Source organism: Petaurus breviceps, unplaced genomic scaffold (genome assembly GCF_028583685.1).
Source record: "Petaurus breviceps papuanus isolate PSGF00001 unplaced genomic scaffold, PetGlider_PUasm1.0 90626, whole genome shotgun sequence".
Taxonomy (NCBI): domain Eukaryota; kingdom Metazoa; phylum Chordata; class Mammalia; order Diprotodontia; family Petauridae; genus Petaurus; species Petaurus breviceps.
Window position 1 is genome coordinate 269310 of NW_027187290.1, and position 22336 is coordinate 291645.

General features: G+C 40.1%; 1 long non-coding RNA gene across 1 annotated transcript in view; it reads left to right on the forward strand.

The window, feature by feature from the left end:
• Nucleotides 1-507: 507 nt before the first annotated feature.
• The window catches only part of LOC138143064 (uncharacterized), a 289623-nt gene continuing 267794 nt past the window's right edge, over nucleotides 508-22336 (forward strand). The window contains exon 1 of the long non-coding RNA XR_011163595.1: nucleotides 508-655. This is a non-coding gene — a long non-coding RNA (uncharacterized lncRNA). The remainder of the gene's footprint in view (nucleotides 656-22336) is intronic.

The window sequence follows — 22336 nt, forward strand, 5'->3', positions numbered from 1 at the left end:
AATAGGAAAATAATTTAAAATTCTTGCAAGATTCACTTGGTGAAATGAAATTTTTTTCAATATTGCTTTAGAAAAACCTAGTTTAATTATTTTTCAAGATGAATGACCTACAAGGTACCTTCACAGAATTAGGTATATTGACATTTGGGAACATAGGAGATTGAATTTGGATGATGTCTTACTTCAGAGTTTTTTTTTCAAAAGTTATGACATTCATTGTCTCATTTGATCTTCATAAGACCCCATAAAGTAGGAGAGTAAAATGGTGTTATTGTCATAAAAAAAAGCTACATGAGGAAACTGAGATGCAGGGTTGAAGCCACTTATACAAGGTTGCACAGCTGGCTAGCAACCAAAATATGTTTATTAAGCACCTGCCCCATACCAGGCATTGTGCTAAGGAGTGAGGATACAGAAACAAAAGCAAATTAGGCCCTGCCCTTTGGAACCCAGATGGACATATGGAGGTATGTAGAAGACTTGCATAAATCATATACAGTGTTACCTTAGGTGGGAGGGAGCTAGTCACTTGGGGGCAGGGTGTGGGGCCCAGGAAAGGCTTCAAATAGAAGTTTACATCCCTGGACCTGAGTCTTGAAGGAGACCAGGGTTTGAGAAAGAAGAGTGGAGCAGGAGGAACATTCAAGGCCTGGAGGTCAGCCAGTGCTAAAGTGGATTGTTGGGACTGTGAAGTGGGAAGTAATAGATGAAGATATTAGAGAGGTAGGAAGGAGGCTGATTGTGTAGAACTTTAAAATGCCAGTCCAAGATGTTTGTGTTTGATCCTAGGCAATAGTCCCCAGAGCTTATTGATGGGGGAGTTGGTGCCAGGGCCAGACCAAAACTTTAGGACAATCACTTTTGCAGCTGTGTGGAGGATGGATGAGAGTAGGGAGAGACTTTGGGGAGGGAGCTAAAGAGGATGTCATTGGGATAGTTTGGGCAAGAGGCCCTAAGGGCCTGAACTGGCCTAGTGGCCATGTGGGAATGGAGGAAAGGGGCAGATGCAGTCACATATGGAGATAGAAATAAGATTTGGCAACTGGTGGAATATGTGGGGAGGAGAATGAAGACGCAAAGATGGAGGTGAGGTTGCGAACCTGGGCTGCTGAAAACATGGGGTGCCTTCATCATTAATAGGGAGGTTTAGAACGAGGACGAGCCAGAGGAAGCACATTGTGAGTTCTGATTCAAACACGTGGAATTTGAGATGGTCGTGTGATATACAGTTAGAAATGTCTAATAGGTGGTAGGCGTGTGGGGTTGGAGCTCAGGAATGAGGCCAGGCATAGGTATATCCACATTTATCTGAGAGAGACAGACACAGAGACAGAGGGGGGAGCAAGAGGGTGAGAGCTAGCATTCTATTCCTGGCTAATGTCTGGGTCTGGCACTCTTTCTCTCCTCTTTATTATGAAGAGCATTTATGTATCTCTTTAATGTTTAGAAAGCCCTTTGCATCCATTATCTCCTTCCTGTGAAGTAGATCATTAAGTATTTTTACCTCATTTTAGAGTTGAAGAGACTGAGTTGTAGCTGGAGAGTAAGACTTTCAGAAGTTGGGAGTTACCCAAGGTCATACAATTAGTAAGTTGCATACAGGAAACAAGGTTCCCCAGTGGTTAGAGTGCTAGACCTGGAGTAGGGAACACCTGATTGCAAAAGTGGCCTCAAACACTTGGTAGCTAGGTGATCCTGGGCAAATTACTTAACCTCTGCCTGCCTCAGTTCCTCAGCTGTGTAAAATGGAGATAACAGCACCTCCCTGGAAGGAGATCATGTTTGGAAAGTGCTTAGCACAGTGCCTGGCATGTTAGGGGCACTTAATGCTTCTTCCCTCTTCTTCCCCCACACTGGGATTCCAGCCCAGGTCTTTTGTGACTCAGTGTTCTTCCCATGTTGCCATATAGAATATTCAAGTTAGATTCTGTTCTATTAGAACATCAGTGCAAATAGCTAGACTTGCTTAGTTAGCATGTGCATTTCAGCTCATTCCAAGGCATAAAGCATTAGAACAATTAGTTTTTCTTGAGGTCCCCTATAGGAACCTTTGTCCACTCATTCACTTTACTTCATGATAGGGTGTAGTATGTAATCTGTCATCTTGTTTGTTCCCTTGGTGTTATTTCAGAAGGAGTTTCCAGATTTCTTTATATTTCTAATGATTATTCCTTTCAATGTGTTCTGCTCTTCCTTCCCATCCACCTTGTCAGCTGCTGTAGCCCCTGGGCCACTGGGCCTTGCCATGCATCCTGTTGCCAAACCCTCCTGAGGGACTTAACTTTCTCAGTGTTTGAACTCCCACATTGGGGGTCTCTTCTTTCCTGATTGATGGGTGTGTCATTTCACCCACTCAGAGGCAGCATGAAATAGTGGATAGAACACTAGAGGGCCTGCATTTGAATCTTCTGTCTGATACTGTGTGCCTGTTTTCTCTTGTGTAAAATGAGGGAGTTATACTAGATGTCCACTAAGCTCTCTTCTAGTACTAGCTGTATGATCGAGCTGCCCTTTGTCATTTTTTTCTCATCAGCCCCGCCTGTCTTGGAACCCTCCAGACCAGTGCAATTGGTCTTCTGCCCTGCCTCACTGTGCTTAACTTCCCCAGCACCCTTTTTCTGTCCCTAGAAATATTATCAAATCAGTACTGCCATTGCCACTATAACCCTCCCATGGATACCTTCATCATGGCTGTGACTTCTCAAACCAAAACACCCCCCTCCCAGTGTGTTGGCCTCCCCATTAGAATATCGGCTTACTTTTGTGCTTAGATCCCTGTCACTGAAATGCTTTATCATTCATTCATTTGTTCCGTTTTCATCTTGTAGCCATTTCTGTTGTTTTTGAGGTTTTACTTGTAGGTGTTTTTAAGTCATTAGCTTCTCTATCACCATAATAGCATTTTATCATTAGTTTACTTTTGTTTGCTCATTTCTCCAGCTTACTTCTGGACTTTGTTTAGTGCTGGGCTAGGAGATATCTGCCCTTAGTCTCTTTCCTTTTACATCCTTCTGCTGCTTTCACAGTTTCCAGTTGGGGGCTTATAAGCTTTCAGTCATCCCAAAGTGGTCATTTCAGGGATGGTCTATTCATTGCTCTTCTGGTGTGAGTTCTGAAGTTTCGGACTCTGGTATCGTTGGCTTATTTCTGGTTGGGAGTTTCAGCAGATTGTTGCTGGACTATCCCACTATTGGACCACTAGAAGGCTCTGTGGATTTATAGCTTCCAAGCTACTGACCCCAATTTGGTCTCTGATGCTTTGCTCTGCTCTGGGTATAGGAGCCACATAGCTACCATTTGCTTCCCAGAACTTGTTCCTAGGGCCAAACTTGTGATCACTCATGTCCATTTGAGCCTTTGACCCTACCCTACACTGGGTGGTGGGTGACAGATCTCCCATATGGCACCCATTCCTATACCCAACACTTGTTCACTGATGCCTTGGGGTCTCTCTCTGCTGCCTTGTCTTGAGCCTCTTTCTGTTCCTGGGTACAGGAATGGTTCCCCATAGCTGGCCTGATTCTCCCATTCCAGTGTTTACAGATCTCTCTTTTCTTCTCCGTAAGCTACCCGGGGCTGGAAAAATACTCATAGTGAGACTTTGGATTTTCTAATAAGAATCCAGTTGGGGTATTCTTTAAAGCAGGGCTTCTTAAATTTTTTACACTCTTGACCCCTTTTTGTATTTTTGGCAGTGTTTGTAGTTGTTGGGTAGCTTGAAGGCATGCATGATGCAAAATGCACATGCTGTGTGTTCAGAACCAAGGCTGCAGTGAAATTGCGTGATGCAACATAGGCAAGCGCTGCCAGAAATACCTCAGATTCTTTACATGTTGATTTTTCATTAATTTTTGTTGCTTGTGCATTCACAAACCTTTTATTGTTGCCAAATTTTTGTGACCCACAGTTTGAGGAGTGCTGCTCTAGGAAGCAGCCAAGTGGCATGGTAGATAGAGTGTCAGACACAGAGTCAGGAAGACTCATCTTCCTGAGTTCAAATCTGGCCTCAGACACTTGCTAGCATCATGACCCTGTGCAAGTCACTTAACCCTGTTTGCCTCAATTTCCTCATCTGTCCAATGAATTGGAGAAGAAAATGGCAAACTGCTCCAGTATCTTTGCCAAGAAAACCCCAAATGGGATGACAAACAGTTGGACAGGCCGAATAACAAATTCTCTAGATGATTTAAAAAAAAATTTTTTTGCCTTTTTGGAGGGGGAAGGTAGGGCAATTGGGGTTAACTGACTTGCCCAAGGTCACATGGCTAGTAACTGTTAAGTGTCTGAGACCGGATTTGAACTTGGGTCCTTCTGACTCCAGGGCTGGTGCTCTATTCACTGCACCACCTAGCCGCCCCTTTATTTTTTTAATTAAAATTTTTTTTTTCTCTAGATGATTGTTGAGGAGGTATGAGGGGACATTCGGACTCTATTTCTTCCTTTCACTCCCTTATCTTGGTTCCACCCCCTGTTTCCTTTGGGTTTTAAGTAGATTTTTATTGATTATTATTTTTTTATATCAGCAGGCTTTTCCTAAAGTTTAAGACCATTGTTATATTATGCTAACCTCCCATTATTAGTATCTGTGATTTCAAGAAAGGCCCTTGACCAGTTGTAGGGGTGGTGGGTCCTCTTGCACCCTTGGTCACTTGGCTGTATTCAGCTTCCTGGGTGGCCCCATTTTCTCATGTCGGCCTTCTGAGTAGGCTGATATGATTGGTATACTAAGGACATTGAGCTTCCTCTGCTGTGGAGGATAAGGGGCTTGTGTCAAGCAACCAAAGACAGAGCTGTCCCAATGCCAGACTGTGGGCGTTGAGTGCTCAGCTCCTCACCTCAGCAGCTTGCTCTGACTCAAAAGGGGAGTTTTCATTGTTCATTTGAATCTTTATTGGGATGAGTCACTGTGATTAAAAGCACTGGAAAAAACCAATTTGGCTAAAAGCAGTAGGCCTGGCATCCGTTCACCTTGGCTGTCTCTGCCCCCCAAGGATAACTTTGGGAGGAATGATTTCTGAAATACAAAAATAAGAACTCACTGCAGCGGAGCTCAGGAAATAGTAGGTTCTGACTATCCATGGTGCTTGCTGCTGGGCAGGGAGATGAGAGGATACAAAGTCCCTGCCTTCAGCTAGCTAATAGTTGAATGAGGCAATGCGACATGTATAAGGTTGGAGGGTGATAGGGATAGAGAGACCCAGATCAAATGCCTTGGAAGAGTCAGGGAGAGAGGGATTGCTTTCAGCTCCTCCCATAGTAGCTGCTGTATCAGTTGAAAAGCCATGTCTCATTCTTTCTGTATCTTATTTGCTCTTCATTCACTCAAGAACGATTTATTCGGTGCCTATGTGCAAGGTATGGTGCTAGAGACAGACAAAGACAATCTCGCAAAGAGCTTAAAACAGAAAAATACAATAACATTTAAGGATGGAGAAAACACTAGTAAGTAGGGGAATTAGGAAAGGCTTCCTGCAGGAGGTAACATTCAAGCTAAGCCTTGGAGGAAGCCATGGCTTCTGAGAATTGGAGGTGAGGAGGGAGTGAATTCCAGGCATGGAATTTGCACACATCCTATACAAAAGTATGGAGGTGAGAGATGGATTGTCAAGTTCATTGAAATGAGTAGGCCAGTTTAACAGAAAGTAGAAAACATGAAGGGGACTAATGTGAAATCAATATAAACAGGTAGCCTAGTGGCAGATTGTACAGGATTTTAAACAACAAAATGAGGAGTTTGTATTTTATCCTAATGACAATAGGGAGTCATTGAAAGTTCTCCAGCAGAAAAGGCAACATGATGGAACTTTAAGTTTCAAAGTCAAGTTTAGACCATATGATAGGAAATTAACTTCATATGATAGGAAATAAAGTGTCTGGAGTGGCTAGGTGGTGCAGTGAATAGAGCATAGGCCCTGGAGTCAGGAGGACCTGAGTTCAAATCTGCTCTCAGACACTTAACACAAAACAGGCCATGTGACCTTGAGCAAGTCACTTAACCCCAATTACCCTGCCTTCCCCCCTCCAAAAAAAAAAAGAGGAATAAAGTGTCTCTGAAGTTTTTGGCAAGAGAATGTGCTGATGAAAGTGATATTTTAAGGAGTGTTACTTTGGTACTCTGTGCTAAGGTACCAAAAAGGGAAGGAGACTGGAGAGATGCAGAGATTAACCCGAAGGTGACTGGGATAGGGCAGATTCCTCACTCCAGGGCCAGTGTCTTTCCCATTACTTCATAAAGTCAGAGCAATTAAGAGCTTTATTAGGAGATTTTGTTTGTATGTTGTCCTAAATTAGACCCCTGGACCATATCTCTACACTGTCACCAACCTGACCATATTGTCAGGGTCATAAAGGACTATTTCTATACAAATCTGTTGCCATTGTTGAAGGTCAAAGAATCTAAACCAACTGCATTGTGGTCTGCTGGATTTTTTCCTATTGACTTGACTTTGGTTTTACTATTATCCCAATCTGATAGTACATATTTCTTGGGGAATTAAAAAAAAAAAGAGGTTTGCATATAATGACAATAAATGACTAAAAATCATGTTCGAGATCTGCTTGGGGCCCTTCAATCCATGAAATACTGATACCATAGACCAGGGGTGGGGAACCTGTGGCCTTGAGGCTACATGTAGCGCTCTAGATCCTCAAGTGTGGCCCTTTGAATCCAAACTTCACAGAACAAAGTGAAAGGGCCACACTTGAGGATTTGGAGGGCCACATGTGACCTCAAGGCTGTAGGTTCCCCACCCCTGCCATAAACCATAATGGCTTCTGAAGAGGGAGACTGAAATAGCTATGCTTTTTCACAGGAGCCCAGTAACCATGGAGGTTGTAAACTTGACAATGTGAATTAGTTTATTTATTTATTTTTATACAACAGATGTTGTTTGACCTAGAAGAAGGAATAATATTATAGAAATTGAGATCAGTCTGAGGGAAAAAATAAAGATGTCTAAAAATAAAATACAAATAACAGCTGCTGGAATTGTATTTCTAATATATCAGTGCTGACAGTTTTCTTATTCTCAATTGAGTTTGGCATTCATGGGGAAGTATTTGAATGGGAAGAATTATGACAGGAGGGCAGAGATAGTGGGAGGGAGACAACGCAGCTACATGGGAGGTGTTCCTCAACACACTCAAATTACCCATTCTTAGGGTGTCCTTGATATTCTGGCCTGAAACCCTGGCAGTAAACTCGGGGCCTAGAGCAGATGTGCCCAGCAGCAGGTCTTAAAGGGCAAAGCCATCTCCAGCAGTTTGCCATGTGCTTGCCTGGAAATTGAGGAGTCCTCAAATCTGCTGATTTTTTTTCATGCATACTGCCTGCTTTGTTTGAAAATTGCAAATCTCTCTTATACTAGATAATTCATCCATCCAGTGGTTCCAGATAGGAAGTTCAGGGCAGAATTTAATGCCAAATCAGATGGTATCGAGTATTGAAAGATACAAATAGTTTAAGTATGACTGACTTTTTGAGGAAGAACTATGCATGTCTCTATACATATGCATATCCTCTGTTGAGGTCCTTCTTGGATGCCAACTTGTGGTGAGGAGATGACCCTAAGTTCTTGAAAGTTCTACCAATAGGTCCTATTGAGTTTGAAAGCTGTCAGATATGGATCTGGTTGCAGAATATTGATCATCCAAAGACCAACATAGCCAAATACAGAGAACTCATCGAATGAACAATGGACACCAGGTGATGAAATATTTTTCCCTGTAGCAACTCACAAAGACCATCTACTAAGTTGTAGAGAGGTTAAATGTGCACACACTGACAACATCACAAATCTTTGAAGTACATCTTCAATGGACCAATATAGTAACTGGTCTTTGTGAGCTATGCTGGGCAAAAAAAAAAAATCACCTTCTGGTGATAGGCTTCTCCGGCCTTAGCTAGGCTGGTCTTTAGACAACAGATGTTGTCATCAGGTCCATACTCAGATCCTTTGTAGCTTGGTACTAGGTCTTAGTAAGCTTGATTTTTCACTGGCAAGACCTTGAAGAACCCAGATCCCCTCCTGTGCTACTGCAAGGTATTTGACTAGGATTTGAGTGGCCAATGTATATACACACATATGCCCATATATTTTTTTCTTTGTCTCTTTATCTACCCACTCACCTTTCAGTCTACAATATGGCTGCACATATATATTTATAGCTAAGTAGAAAAAAGCATATGTAGGAAAAAAAACCCTTATCAGCTGAAAACTCAGCCATTTGGACAAAGATGGAAATTCTAAGCATAGAATTGTCAGTTTGGGTGTTTAGTGGCTCAGCTCTTGAATCATGATGAGCAGTATTAGGGTTGAATATGAATATACAGTGTTGCCTCTAATGTCTTTCCTTGTAGAAGAAAATCTTCTTTGCTGCCTCGCTAGGCCTTGGGCACTAAGGCTTACCTTCTTCCTGAAGGAAGACATCTGTTTTTGGAAAATCACTGAGTTTGGGAATGACTCATGTGACTTTGATCTGTCTGGGGAACGTGTAAAAGGCAACAGAAAGCAGATAGTCTGAAGAAGAATTAAATGGCTCCTTGTTACATTTCCCTTTTCTCTCTCCATAGAAGGAAATGCTACCCATAAAGCTCATGCATTTCAGGTGGACTGGAGCCCCGCTGGTTTTGCAATTAACAAATGGTGAAGAAACCCTGTCTGAAGTTTTCCTGACAAATCTCAAATTTTTTGTACGCCACTGACAGGCTTACTACTAAACATTTGCAATCTGGGTGGATGTACAATATGTTTTTCAGCTCTCAGAGCTGCATAAATCCATATTATTGGTAAGTGGATGAATTCCATATTTAATTTTTATACAAATGTGTTTAACTTCATCCATTTCTCATGGTTGTTCTGTCATGGAAGGGGAATTTATGAGGTTCACCACCCATTAATTTGACCCTGACTCCATTGATTACCAAGGCAAGTATTTCCCAGAAATTGATAGCACAGTTGCTTCGTAGGGTAGTATTGTCAAGTAATATCCCTAGATCTATGAATTCTATTGTTCCATTAAGCTGGAGAAACATTTCATTGATAAAAAAGAGAGAAAATGGTCATGATTGTCAAGGTGGCTGAAAATATAATTCTTGTTCAGTGCTGTGATCCTTATACATTCTTACTTTCTTTTTGCCAGGCTGTGGCTTGTAGATCCTATACCATTAGGATCAGAGTGCACACCAAGGATTTATCTTACTGTGTTTCTTTTACTAGGCATAATTCAGCCTAAATCACTCATTAGATAAACACAGAACTGCTGATATAGTCTCTTTATTGGGGTGTCAGAGCGATAACTGTGGTTCTTGATAGCATGTCCACACTAATTTAGTTACCTAATTTCTCTAACATAAATCTCACTTGCTTTAATTTTGGCTCATTTCTTCTAAACTTGCCCACCTAGGGAACAGGAAAATAGGTGGTTCTTATGACCCTGCTTAGCTGGGCAATCTTAGCATGGTATGTGGGAAACCAAACACCAAATTGGTAAGCCAACATAGGAGCTTTCTCTTTGGAATCTGTGATATGCCAGCTGACTGACGAGCATGCCTTATCACATTTGTATGATGGTACATTTTTGAGCCCCTTTTTGGTATAGTGAAGTTGTTGGGGAGTTGGCTAAAAAGTGGAAGCAGTGTTCTTTTTCCTGGTTGATTTCATCATTGCTGCAGTTGCCATTGCAAAGGGCTTCATGGCAAGCCTTCTCTATTTCTTAATGAAATTCCACATTGACTCTCTTTATCCAATCTTTTCATGGAGCATAAGATTTCTTTTAACACCACCTCTAGCTGAGGCTGCCTATGCACAAACATAGGCTCAGTTCACCACGCTCGACTCTTTTGCAGTCCTTCACCTTCCTTCTTTGCTTGCCTGCCTTGTCATTTTCACTGCGATGTATTGTTGTGTAGTCACTGACCTGGGGTATACATAAATTGTAGGTCTTCCCCTTTCCCATTTGTTATTTGCTGCATTAGAAATTAGGTTGAGAAGTACCCAGAGGAGATATTTGGCTTGCTCTTGGTGATCTTTTCTTGTCTTTCACCAGTTGCACAGCTCTCCATTAAATCTTCTTTTTTCAAGGTTAAACATTCCCAGGTCCCTCACCCTGTCTTCCTGTGGCAGGGTCTTGGGGCCCTTCACCATTCTGTTTCTTCCCTTCTAGATGACATTCAACTCATCAGTGTCTTTCTGCAAATATGTTGCCCAGAAATGAATATAATACTGTGGATGTGATCTGACCATAGCAGAGTGCAGCAAGACTGTCACTTCTTTCCCCCTGGAAGGCCTCTTAGGAGGCTAGTGCAATCAATAACTCAGGCAGGTGATAATGAGATTCTGTCCTAGGGTGGTGGCAGTGAGAATAGAACTGGCATAGATAGGAGAGAGGTTTCTGCAGGAGAATTGACAACACCTGGTAACTAATTGGGTAAGAGAGAAAAGGGAGGGAAGAAAGGGAAATAGAGGGAATAAAACAAAGTACCCCAGAATTTTGGAATATGGAGGAATGGGTGAATAAGTAGGGTCCTAGACAAGTATAGGAAAACAAAGAAGAAGAGTAGGCTGGGATATGTTTAATTTTTAAAGCTGATCTGGAGTTGAGAATGGAAGCTGAGCCTGGAATTAGAACTTTGGGGGTTACTTTTATAGAAGTAGCTGTGAAGTCTTGGGAGTTAATGAATTTGAGTAGGGAGAGAAGAAAGAAAGACAGGAACAGACCTGGGGGGAACACCCACATAACAGTGGTGGGAAGAGGATAAGCTAGGGAAGGAGAAAGGGGATGAATGATTAGAGAGGTAGAAGGAGAACCAAGAATGTGTGATGTCCCTGAATCCAAAGGAGGAGAGAACAAGAAAATGGATAGCAAAGTGACTTTAAATGTTACAAATGTGATGGATGGTGATTGTTCTTGGACAGTGTGTGGGGAGAAGGAAATGCCATTTTGTGGTAATTTAGAGGGAAAATTGTGTTGTTTTGTAAATCTGTAGAGAATTGGAAGCGTTGTTAGCCTTTGCCTGACAATTGAAAGCCATATAAAGGCTCAGTGAGTTGGGAGAAAAAAAATCCCTTCTTCCAGTACTTAGTCCCAATTATAAACATGGAGGGAAATGGGCAACTGCCAAGATGTTTTTGTAGGGCATACACTGGATCAGTATTATACACTAAGAATCTTAGTATCAGAATTAGAATGGACCTTTGGGCACTTGAATCAGAGGTCCTGGGTTCAAATGTAGCTCTGCTATTACTGGGTTGAACAGATCGATTAATGTCTCTGTGTGTCATCTGTAAAATTAAGTGGTTGGACTAGTCATTTTCGAAGGGTCCTTTCAGCAGTAGAAGGGTCTTTTCAGAACTAGATCTTCTAGTATAGCCTCACCATTTTACAGAAAAAGACACTGAGGCCCAGAGAGGAAAAGTGAGTTAGAATAATAGGATGTCAGATTTGGAAGAAACTTTAGGATCGATCTAATCCAGTTCCTTGTCTGGGAGAAGAGCAGTTTGAGATCAAAGGAAGGGACTTAGTATTATAGGGAGCAAAGAGGTCCTTTAGTCTAACCCCCACCCAGAGAGGGGAAATGCCTTATTTGATGTCATACATAAAATTAGTCCATGCTGAGCTAGGTCTAGAACCCAGGTTTCCTGACTGCACTGCAAAGAAATTGGGGTTAAGTAACTAGCCCAAGGTTACACGGCTAGTTATTTTGTGTGGGTGCCGAGTATCTGAGGCTGGAACTGATCCCGGGTCTCCCCACCTGTGCCACCTGGCTGCCCCTGATGATATAATTTCTGAAGGAGGAAGTGGGGAGAATATATTCAAGATGCCTTAATATTATGTATTTGATATTAAAATGAAGAAGAAAGGGAATTAGCCAGTCTGGATGACAGATAGAGAGACTATGTGTTTGAGAACCTTTGGCTCTATAAATATTGCAAGTAGGTAAATTAACTGTCAGAGGGGCCTCTGTTGAAATCCTGATAGCAGACTTGTAAAACTCAGTCCTTCTCCAAATGCCTTTTGGGATTCTGTTGCATGTGTCAGCTCAGAAGACTCTACTTATTAGCTGGCCCTTTGCTTTCACAAGTGACTCAAAACAAATGACAAACTCCCAATTACTGCTTGGTAGCTGGCTTGGGAAGAAAAAGGAAGGAAGAGTTTCAAATTAATGGTTGAAAGATCCTTTTAGAGAGAAGAGTTTCTACTACTTCAGGGTCACAAGATCAGCCCTCTTAAATGAATTTAAATAGTGAATTAATCAAAAATAACTAAACAAATAAGTGCCTATCTTGCTCGGAAATCATTGCAGTCCCATATATATAATGATATCTAGCTTTATCCCAAATGTCTTTGGGAAGCAGATAACAGTGATATATCCTTTATTTATTTGGCGTTCTAGTCCCAGGGGTGAGGATACATTCATATGTATCATTGTAGAATATTTCATCTTGTCACCTTATGATAGGTACAATGCATTTGCAACATGGCTAGCCAGAGTTTGGATGCAATGTGTAGGTGTAAAACCCCAAAATATTAAATAATTACTAGTCTGTTGTGCTTGGTGTGTGTGGAAGAGAGAGAGAGAGAGAGAGAGAGAGAGAGAGAGAGAGAGAGAGAGAGGAGAGAGAGAGAGCAAACAAGCATTTATTTAGTATCTACTATGTGCCAGGCACTGTGCTTGGTTTATTAATTTCTCATTTGATACTCACAGCAACCCTGGAAGGAAGGTGTTATTGTTATTCTCATTTTACAGTTGAGGAAACTAAGGTAGATAGAAGCTAAGTGACTTGCCCAGGGTCACATAGCTATTAAATGTCTGCTGAGTTTGAACTCTGATCTTCCTAATTCTAGGCCGAGTGCTCTAACCCCTGTACCACCCAGCTGCCTAAAGAGAGAGAGGGGAGAGAAAAAGATCCATGTAGGTATTGTGGCTAGGGAATGAACTTTGTTTTGTATCCACAGAAGGGAAAAACCAATTACCAAATTCATGAATTGTACTTCTATGTTCACTCCTATTCCCAAGGCTAATTATTTAAGAGCTTCTGCTCTGATTACTGTGCTTTGTTAATGAAATTGTGTTTATATTTCACACTAGGGAGTCAGGTTCAGCAAATGTGTTCTTATGCTTTTGGCTTTAATCATGCTTGGAGCCTAAGAGAGAGTTCCTGAAAAGTAGTATTCTATGTTGGCAAGAGCTTAAACTTGGAGACAGAAGACCTGGACCAAGTGCTCACTTTGTGAACCTGGGCAAATCACTTAATGTCTTTGACCATCTCTTGACATGTCTGTGAGATGGAGATAATCATATTTGCCTTACCTACCTCCTGTAGGTCTTGCATGGAAAATGGTATATAAAACATAGATGTGTAAGAGAAATATTGTAAAATATTAACTAAAGTTGTACTCTTTTGGCAAATTCAAAATATAGGCAATTGATACACATTTCTGAAATGCAAATTATTCTCTGTATCGCCTGCTTTCCAGATCATTTGTTTTCAAGAAGCAGGAATCTCACCAGTTCTTCCTCACCAGTTTTTCTGTCTTTTGACTTTGCTCTAGTATTTCTTGTTGTTTTGTTGAGTTTTTGAAATTTTGTGTTTGCTAAACTTTTTCTCTCTTAAGCTAAGACCTGCTTTAGTAAGTTTTTTTTCCCCAGCTTCTATTTTATTAAATCCATCCCACATCTCATTTCTCCTTTAGGTCTTTTATTAGGCCTTTCAGCCCTTCTCAGGGTTCTTGCTAACTTTCTTTGGATTCTGAATGTAGTTATGGCAGAATCGTTCCCTTATTTTGGAATTCTCTTGCTCTATATAGTATTTCTTCATCGCATTAAAAGGGTTTTCTTTGCTTGTTCATTTCCTTAGTCTCTTATGTTGCTGTTGTCCCTCCCTCTATGTCTTTCCCCACCCCCACCCCCAGCCCAGGGTACTTATTTCCTGAATCTCTTCATCTTCAGGGCTGGAGATAACTGGTTGAACAGCTGCAAAGGTAGACTTAGGCTAGGAGTGACTTGGAAAGGCCCTTGATATGGATATCTACTTCTAGCTGCTGTTACGGACAGCTTTCTTCTGTGGGCAGGGCATCTGGAGCTGGAGGGGAGGATGGGCACACAAATCCTGGGGCAGTGCTGGTTTTTAATGTTCTTTGGGTGATTTATCTGATGTGAGTGCTTCTTTCTCCAGGACGATTGGGTAATTATGAGCTTCTCCAAACATAGTCTACCCCCTGGATACATAGACTAAGCCTTTCCAATGTTGGTAGGGCCTGTTGATGCTTATATTCTGTTGTTATAGCCTTTGGAATCAATCAGTGGAAGAGATGGAGCCCTATCTTATAAGAAAGGTTCATGTTTGCTCAGGGGAATTGTTTGCTTTTTTTTTTTTTTTACAAAGAAAGAATATATTTCTAGAAAGATGCTGAACCTACAAAGTCCAGAGAGTTCTAGGTTTGGGCCTCGTAATAGGGAAGTTCCCCAGCCTCTACTGGTAAATATAAATGGCATACTGAGAGATTATTGAACTCTGGAGAAGATTTCAGACCCTAAGGTATTTCTGAACATTCTTTGATGCTACAAATTATTCCTTTGAACATATTATTTATGTCAGGTGTGCCACTTCCTCCAGCAGGGTAGCATTATCATACAATGATGCTTTTCTGTGCTACTTCTAGGGTTTGTAACATAGAACATATCTCCAGATTTGAAATTCGAACTTAATTTCATACTATTGAGAACACTACAAAGCATAAATCAGTTCAATTTTGAAAGTTACTCAGTGATATTTTGAGAGCAGCCAAATTCCTCCCTTCATCTGGACTCTGTCCAAGGCCCTGCCATGGCTTGTGGCAATCTAAATAACTGTGGAGAAAAAGCAGATTTCCAATGGAGCCTCAGATCATTCTGTCACCCTTCCTGCATGGCAGACAGGCCTCTGCTGAACATGGGGAATGGGGACTAGAAAATGAGTTCATTATGTTATGTCCTTATCAGTTGGAAGCATTGAGGAGTTTGGCCCATCTGCCAGCTAGGACCCAGCCTTTGGCATGTTTCTGAGTTATAAAAAGTAACTGTTTCTTCACCCCCAAGGAATCAGCAGAAGGAGGTTGTTCAGATCCCTGATGCAAGTAGTCCCCCTGCAGTCTAATCATGTCCAAGTATTGGGATGTTTCATTCTTTGATTCTGAAAGCTGGATTTTTTCTGACTTTGTAAAACTCTGTCCAGTATGATAAAGACTTTAACCAATATTTGTTGTTAGTCATGTGCAAGGCAGTATTGGGTAGTGGATAGAGGGGAACACTTTGAATAAGGAAGAGCTGAGTTCAAGTCCTACCTTTGACAGGACTTTGTAATCCCCCCAGGTCAAGTCAATTAAACATTAAACAGAGCCATAATCAGGAAATTTTCCACTTGGAGCAAAAATTGTTTTTGTTATTATTGATGCTTTTGTTCTATTCCCTGGACCTTGTTCTTCTGGGGGCTTCAGTGAAGTCAGGCCCTCAGATGGGGGACAATGGCTTCCTAGAGATGATTATACTTTGGGGCAGTATGGGCCTGTGGAGACCTGGGAAGCAAGGTGTATACATGGTGATTGTCATGGGAAGATGGCCCTACTTGGAGAGAATTGCTTCCCCATTTGTCAATATCCTAAGACATTTGCCTTGTGCTAGTTACTGCTGTGGCTTTCAGTATATCAGGCAACCCACCAAGATTGTAATTGTTGGAGGCATTTTCCACAGTGGTAGTTCTCAACATCAATGAAACCACACATCCACTGATGCTACTGCCTCCCCTCCCCAAATCAATCATGTAACTAAAATCATAGGATCATAGATTTATAGATGGAAGGGATACAAATAAGGAAACTAAGACTCAAAGAAGGAAGTCATCCTGGACTCAGTCACCCAGATAGATTAAGGCTTCAGTCACAGGTCCTTGTTATCTAAAGTCAGCATCATTTCACTCTACCACATATGTTTTATTATTATGATTTTTGGACATCATTTCACTGCTGTGTGTACTCTTGGAAATACCAGTCTTGTGTCTTCGAGCTGACACCTCTAAATTTGTCATTTAGTCTCTTGACTTTTGCATTGGGTAAAATGATGAATGGAAAGTTTTTTTTTTTTAAAAAAGCTTTATTAACATCATTGTTGATCTTCCAGTTTCAAAAATGAGAAAGGGAGAAGCATTTTGATTGAAATCTAAATAAATGGATTCCTTTGGCTAGCTGGTATTTTCCATTATTGATGGAATCATTTGTACTGTTTACCCTGAAATGTCTATTGGGAATCCTAATTTAGTCTCTGACTGCCGCTGCATGATAATTGCTGCTTTCAGAACTTGGGGGAACTGAGAAGTGGCAGTAAATAAATTTAATTCCACCAAGAGGAGGAGTGCCTATAGTTCCAGCCCTCCTGTGATAGTTTATATCCAGACTCCTTCTTTTATTTCCTCCTGGGTGCAAACGTAGGTAATTTATGCAATTAGACTTGGGCTATGTGCAGAGAGGAGAGCAGGACAACATGATATGGACAGAGAGCTAGGTTTGGAGTTGCATTAAAATCTTGTTTCTGTCTTAAGAACTGTGTGATCCTGGGCAAGTTGCTTAGCATCTATTTGCCTCAGTTGCCTATTCTGTAATATGGAGCTAATTATATCTGTTGTAAATACCAGATGGGGTTGTTAGGGGGCTTCAGTGAGATAATGCACTGTGATGTGATAAACATTTATTAAGTGCCTACTGTGTGCTGGGCACTGTGCTCAGAACTGGGGATACAAAGAAGAAAAATAAAGATAATCCCTGCCTTCAAGGAACTTCCTATCTAATATGTGTAAAATATTTCACAAACTTTAGAGCATTATAAAATTGTCAATTATCATGAAATTGCCAGTCCTTCTGCAGGATGGATGGTGGAAGATGCTGGCCAGGGAGTATACCCAGTTAATTTTGCAAGGTCTAAACATGCTGCTCCACTCTGAAATTGAAAGAAATATAGTGATGTTGATGGATATTACAAATAGGCTAAAGAAGAGACAGCTGCATACAGGTTATGATTTGAAGGGCAACAGAAAGCACCTCATGAGCCCGCTACCACCAAACCCAATAAATAACTCGGCAGATGACTCTTTACCAGGCTTCTCATTCTCCCACTGTAGGTCCATTTCCTTAGGTCTTGAAGACTTCTTGGTCTTCATAAACTTCCTATTAAAATACAGGTACTCAGAGGAGTATTAACAAATACCTTAAGCCATCATTGTCACAAAATCTCATACTTGGGAGGTGTTTACTAGTCCTTTTAATCTAACTTCATCTCCCATGTGGCTGTTCTAGAGTTGTTCCTGACAGCTTGTCAGTCACTCATCCTCTTCTTGAGTACTCTAGTAAGAGGGAGGTCACCACTTTGCACTGCCTAATAGGCAGCTCATTCCATTTTAGGATACTTTCAGTTGTCAGAAAGTTCTTTATTTTTAACTGAAATCTACCTCCCTGTCATATTCTTGACAAAACTAATAATGACTGTTTCTCAGTTCTTACCCTTCTTGACCTCTCTCTAACAACTGACACTTTTAACCACCTTCTCTTGGATTCCCCTTTCTTCTCTGGGCTTCTCCTTCTACCTATTTGACTCCTCCTTATTCTTCTTTGCTGGATCATTGATAGTGACATGGGCCATAATATGCTCTGTCTTAGCATCTCTTCTTTCTTTCTCTGTACTGTCATACTCACTGACCTCATCAGCTCTTTTGAGTTTAATTATCACCTTGACATGGTCCATCTTTTGTTCCTCCAGATGGATTTTCTTAGCACTTTTCTGGCTCTATCCAGTAACTCTTTGGGAGTTTAATTGTTATGGCGTGGAATCTGTAAATTAATTTAGGTGGCATTGTCAGTAACTGCTTGTGGTTGGGCTATGCCAATATAATACAAATGACAATACTATGTAAATTATTTTACAGATTCATTATCATGCCCCGAGGAAATAAAACTATCACTTTTTGCAGATGATATGATGACATCATTAGAGAACACTAAAGAGACAACTGAAAAACTAGTCAAAACAATGAACAACTTTAGCAAAGTTTCAGGATATAAAATAAACCCACACAAATCACCAGTATTTCTATATATTCCCAATAAAACCCAACAGGAAGAGATAGGAGAAATTCCATTTAAAATAACTTCAGATGGTATAAAATGCTTGGGAATCTGACTGCCAAGACACACACAGGAGCTCTACCAACACAATTACAAAACAGTTTTCACACAAATAAAGACAGACCTAAATAATTAGAGAAATAATAATTGCTCATGCAGAGGCCAAGCCAATATAAATAAAATGACAATACTACCTAAATTAATTTACTTATACAGTGCCATACCAAACTACCAGAGAATAACTTTATAGATCTAGAAAAATGTAATGAAATTCATCTGGAGGAATAAAAAGTTAAGAGTTTCAAGGGAGTCAATGAAAAAAGAAAAGGGGGAGGTGGGTCTAACAGTACCAGATCTCAAACAACATTACGAAGTGGTAATCATCAAAACACTTTACTACTAGATAAGACATAGAGTGGTTTATCAGTGGAATAGATTAGGTACATGATATGCAGAAGCAAATAAGCATAATAAGAATAATAATATTAATAAATAAGCATAATAATAATAGCAAAATAATAATAAATAAGCAATATAATAAAATAATAAAAATATATAAATAATAAAAAATAAATAAATAAAAAGCAAAATAATAATAAATAAGCATAATAAGAACTCACTATTTGACAAAAACTCCTGGGAAAACTGCAAAGCAGTCTGGCTCAAAGTAGGAATAGACCAGTATCTCATACAGTATACTAAGATAAAGTTCAAAATGACGGATACATGATTTAGATTTAAAGAATTATATAAACAGTTTAAAAAATTTGTTTTTTTTACATGCAACATAAGATATACAGGCACTGGGGTATAGAAATCCATCTTTCCCTACTAGAAAGTTAGGGGGGTGATGAGGGAGGATATAAGAGAGAACAGATTGGGGGAAGGGGTATTCAGTAGGCTTGCTGTTGTGGAGTGGGGTGTAGGGGAAAGATGGGGAGAAAAAATTGTAACTCGAAATCTTGTGGAAATGAATGTTGAAAACTAAAAATAAATAAGTAATTAAAAAAAAAGAATTATATAATCACATTAGGGAAGCATGGTAAAAAAAAAAATTACCAGTCAGATCTATGGATAGGGTGAGAGTTCATGACCAAGCAGAAGACAGGTTCACAGGAGGTAAAATGGATAATTTTGATTACATTAAATTGAAAAGGGTTTACACAAATTCATTGTAGCAGAAATCAGAAGGTAAGGAGGGAACTGGGAAAAGTTTTTATAGTAAGTTTCTTTCATAAAGGTCTCATTTCTCAAATATATAGAGAACTGAGTCAAATTTATAAAAATAAGAGTCATTCTCCAATTGATAAATGGTCAAAAGATATGAACAGGATATTTTCAGAAGAATAAATCAAAGCTATCAATAGTCATATGAAAAATGCTCAAAATAACTAGTAATTAGGGAAAGGCAAATTAAATAATTCTGAGGTACCACCTCATACTCATGAGTGACTCACGTGACAGAAAAGGAAAATGAGAACTGTTGGAAGGTATATGGGAAAATGGGTACACTAATACACTTAGAAGGCAGCTAGGTGACTCAGTGGATAGAGTTCCAAGTTCCAATTAAACCATCAACACTCATTAGCTATGTAACCCTGGGCAAGTAATTTAACTTCTATTTGCCTTAAATCATCAGAAAAGGAAATGGCAGACCACTCCAGTATCTTTGTCAAGAACATCTCATACAGGTCAGGAAGGGTCAGACATGACTAAACGACTCAACAATAACAACAAATGCATTGTTGGTGTGGCTGTAAACCAACTGTTATAGAGAACAATTTGGAGCTATTCCCAGAGGGCCATAAAGTTGTACTTTGACACAGTAATACTACTACTAGGTCTGTACTCCAATGAGATCAAAGAAAGAGGAAAAGGACACACACACACACACACATATTAGCTCTTTTATGGGAGCAAAAAATTGGAAACTAAGGGGATGCCTATCAATTGGGGAGTGGTTGAACAAGTTATGGTATGTGATTGTGATGGAATGCTATTGTGTTGTAAGAAATTATTAAGAAGATGGTTTCAGAACAACCTGGGAAGACTTATATGAATGGATGCAAGTTGAGGTGAGCAGAACCAGGAGAACAATGTATATAGTAACAGCATATTGTAACGATGATAGACTATAAAGAACTTAGCAGCTCTGATCAATATAATGATCCATGACAATTTCATGATGAAAAATGCTATCTACCTTCAGGGAGAAAATTGATGAGCTCTGAGTGCATATTGAAGCATCTTTTTTTATAAAATATTTTAATGATGTATTTTAAATTTAATAATTTATTGTAAATTTGTGGGGTTTTTCTGTGTTGAAATTTTGATGACACAATATTGTGTTATGTAAGTGTATAGTATTGTATTATAAACAAGTCATTATACTATGTGCATATTCCAGCTGATGCATACTGGACTTCCTGACCATCAATGCAAGACACACTCTCCTGCCAATACTTGTTAATACATGCCTCCGGATTTGTTTTTCATTTTTTTTTATTAATTTGTTTACTTTTAGTTTACAAGATTCAATTCCACAATTCCTTGAGTTTCAGATTCTGTCGCCCTCCCTCCCCTTCCCACCTCCCCCCCATGAAGGCATACAGTCAAGTGTAGGATCTGCAAATACTTTCACATTAGTGTAATGGGAATGCAAATTTGGAAGATCTTCCCTGCCCCTAGGCTAAAGTGCACCTGAAGCCTGGGGTGGGAGGCTTGTTTTTCAGTAGATACTTTTTGATTGGCCAGTGGGTCAATAAGGTTGTTACATTCTCTGAGCCAGGAGAAGGCTATATAGTAAGCCCTGATGTGAGGCTTTGTTTTGGGGGCTCACTTTGAGAAGTGTTCTGTGATTTGATCTGTATTCTGGGAAGCCATTGTCCAGGCCCCCCCCCCCCCCCGGCTTTGAAAAACCCAGATGTGGAAACCCAGATGTTGACTGGGTATGGATGTAATGGCTGGACAGTTTGGAAATCTGTCTACTTGATCTGTTTCTGTCTTGATAATTCTGCCTGTATACTTTGAAGTTCGGGGTGCTGACCTTTTCTCCTGAACAAGGTAAACGATATATGTCTGACTGATTAAAGTAAGCTTGTTAACCCATTTTGAGTTGCTTTCCTTTAGCAAAGCAGATCCAAGAACCTGTATGGGCAGCCACCCTGAGCACGCTTGGGGTGCTTGCTGCTACAATTAGACATTAATCAGGTTATGAAGACAGATTGTATCAGATGGAATGAAAAATGGTAAAGAGGAAATAAAACCAAACAAGAAAAAGAAAAAGATCAGGTAGTTTTCTTCAATTTGGATTCAAATTCAGTTATTTCTAGTTCTTTCTTTGGATGTAGACATCTCTCTCCTTCATGAGTCTTTTGGGGTTGACTTATATCACTGCAATGCTGAGAAGAGTCCAATCTATCAAAGTTGGTCATTACACATACATTGTGTCTGCAATTGTGTACAAATTTCTCCTGGTTCTACTCTTCTCACTCAGCATCAGTTCGTATAAGCCTCTCCAGGTAAATGTGAAGTCCATCTGCTCCTCGTTTCTTATAGCACAGTAGTAGAAGCATATTTTTTCACTTTATTTTTATTGCCCTCCCCAACATGACTAATGTGGAAATACATTTTGAATAACTTCATATGTATAATGGGGATTTTATTTCTTGCCTTCTCGGTGGTCAGGGAAGTGGTGGAGGAAAGGAGAGCATTTGGAACTTAAAATAAAAATAAATTTAGATTAATTTCCGTGACGATCAGATTGACAAAAGGTTACTTGATAGAACTAGAAGAATGATGCATTCCTCCTGGAGGAAAAAAAGATGAAGAATCTCAAAGGAAATATTAAGAAAAAAAGAAAGGGGGAAGCTAGGTGGTACAGTAAATAGAACACTGGCCCTGGAGTCAGGAGGACCTGAGTTCAAATGTGGCCTCAGACACTTAACATACATACATACATACACACACACACACACACACACACACACACACTAACCGTGTGACCTTGAGCAAGTAATTTAACCCCAATTGCCCTCCAAAAAGCAAAAAAAAAGAGCAAGAAGTGAATACCAGATCTCAAACTATACTATAAAGAAGTAACCATAGAAACTATTTGATATTGGTTTTTAAAAACTGACCAGAAGAACAAATTAGGTACACAAGATCCAGAAGCAAATGAACATAA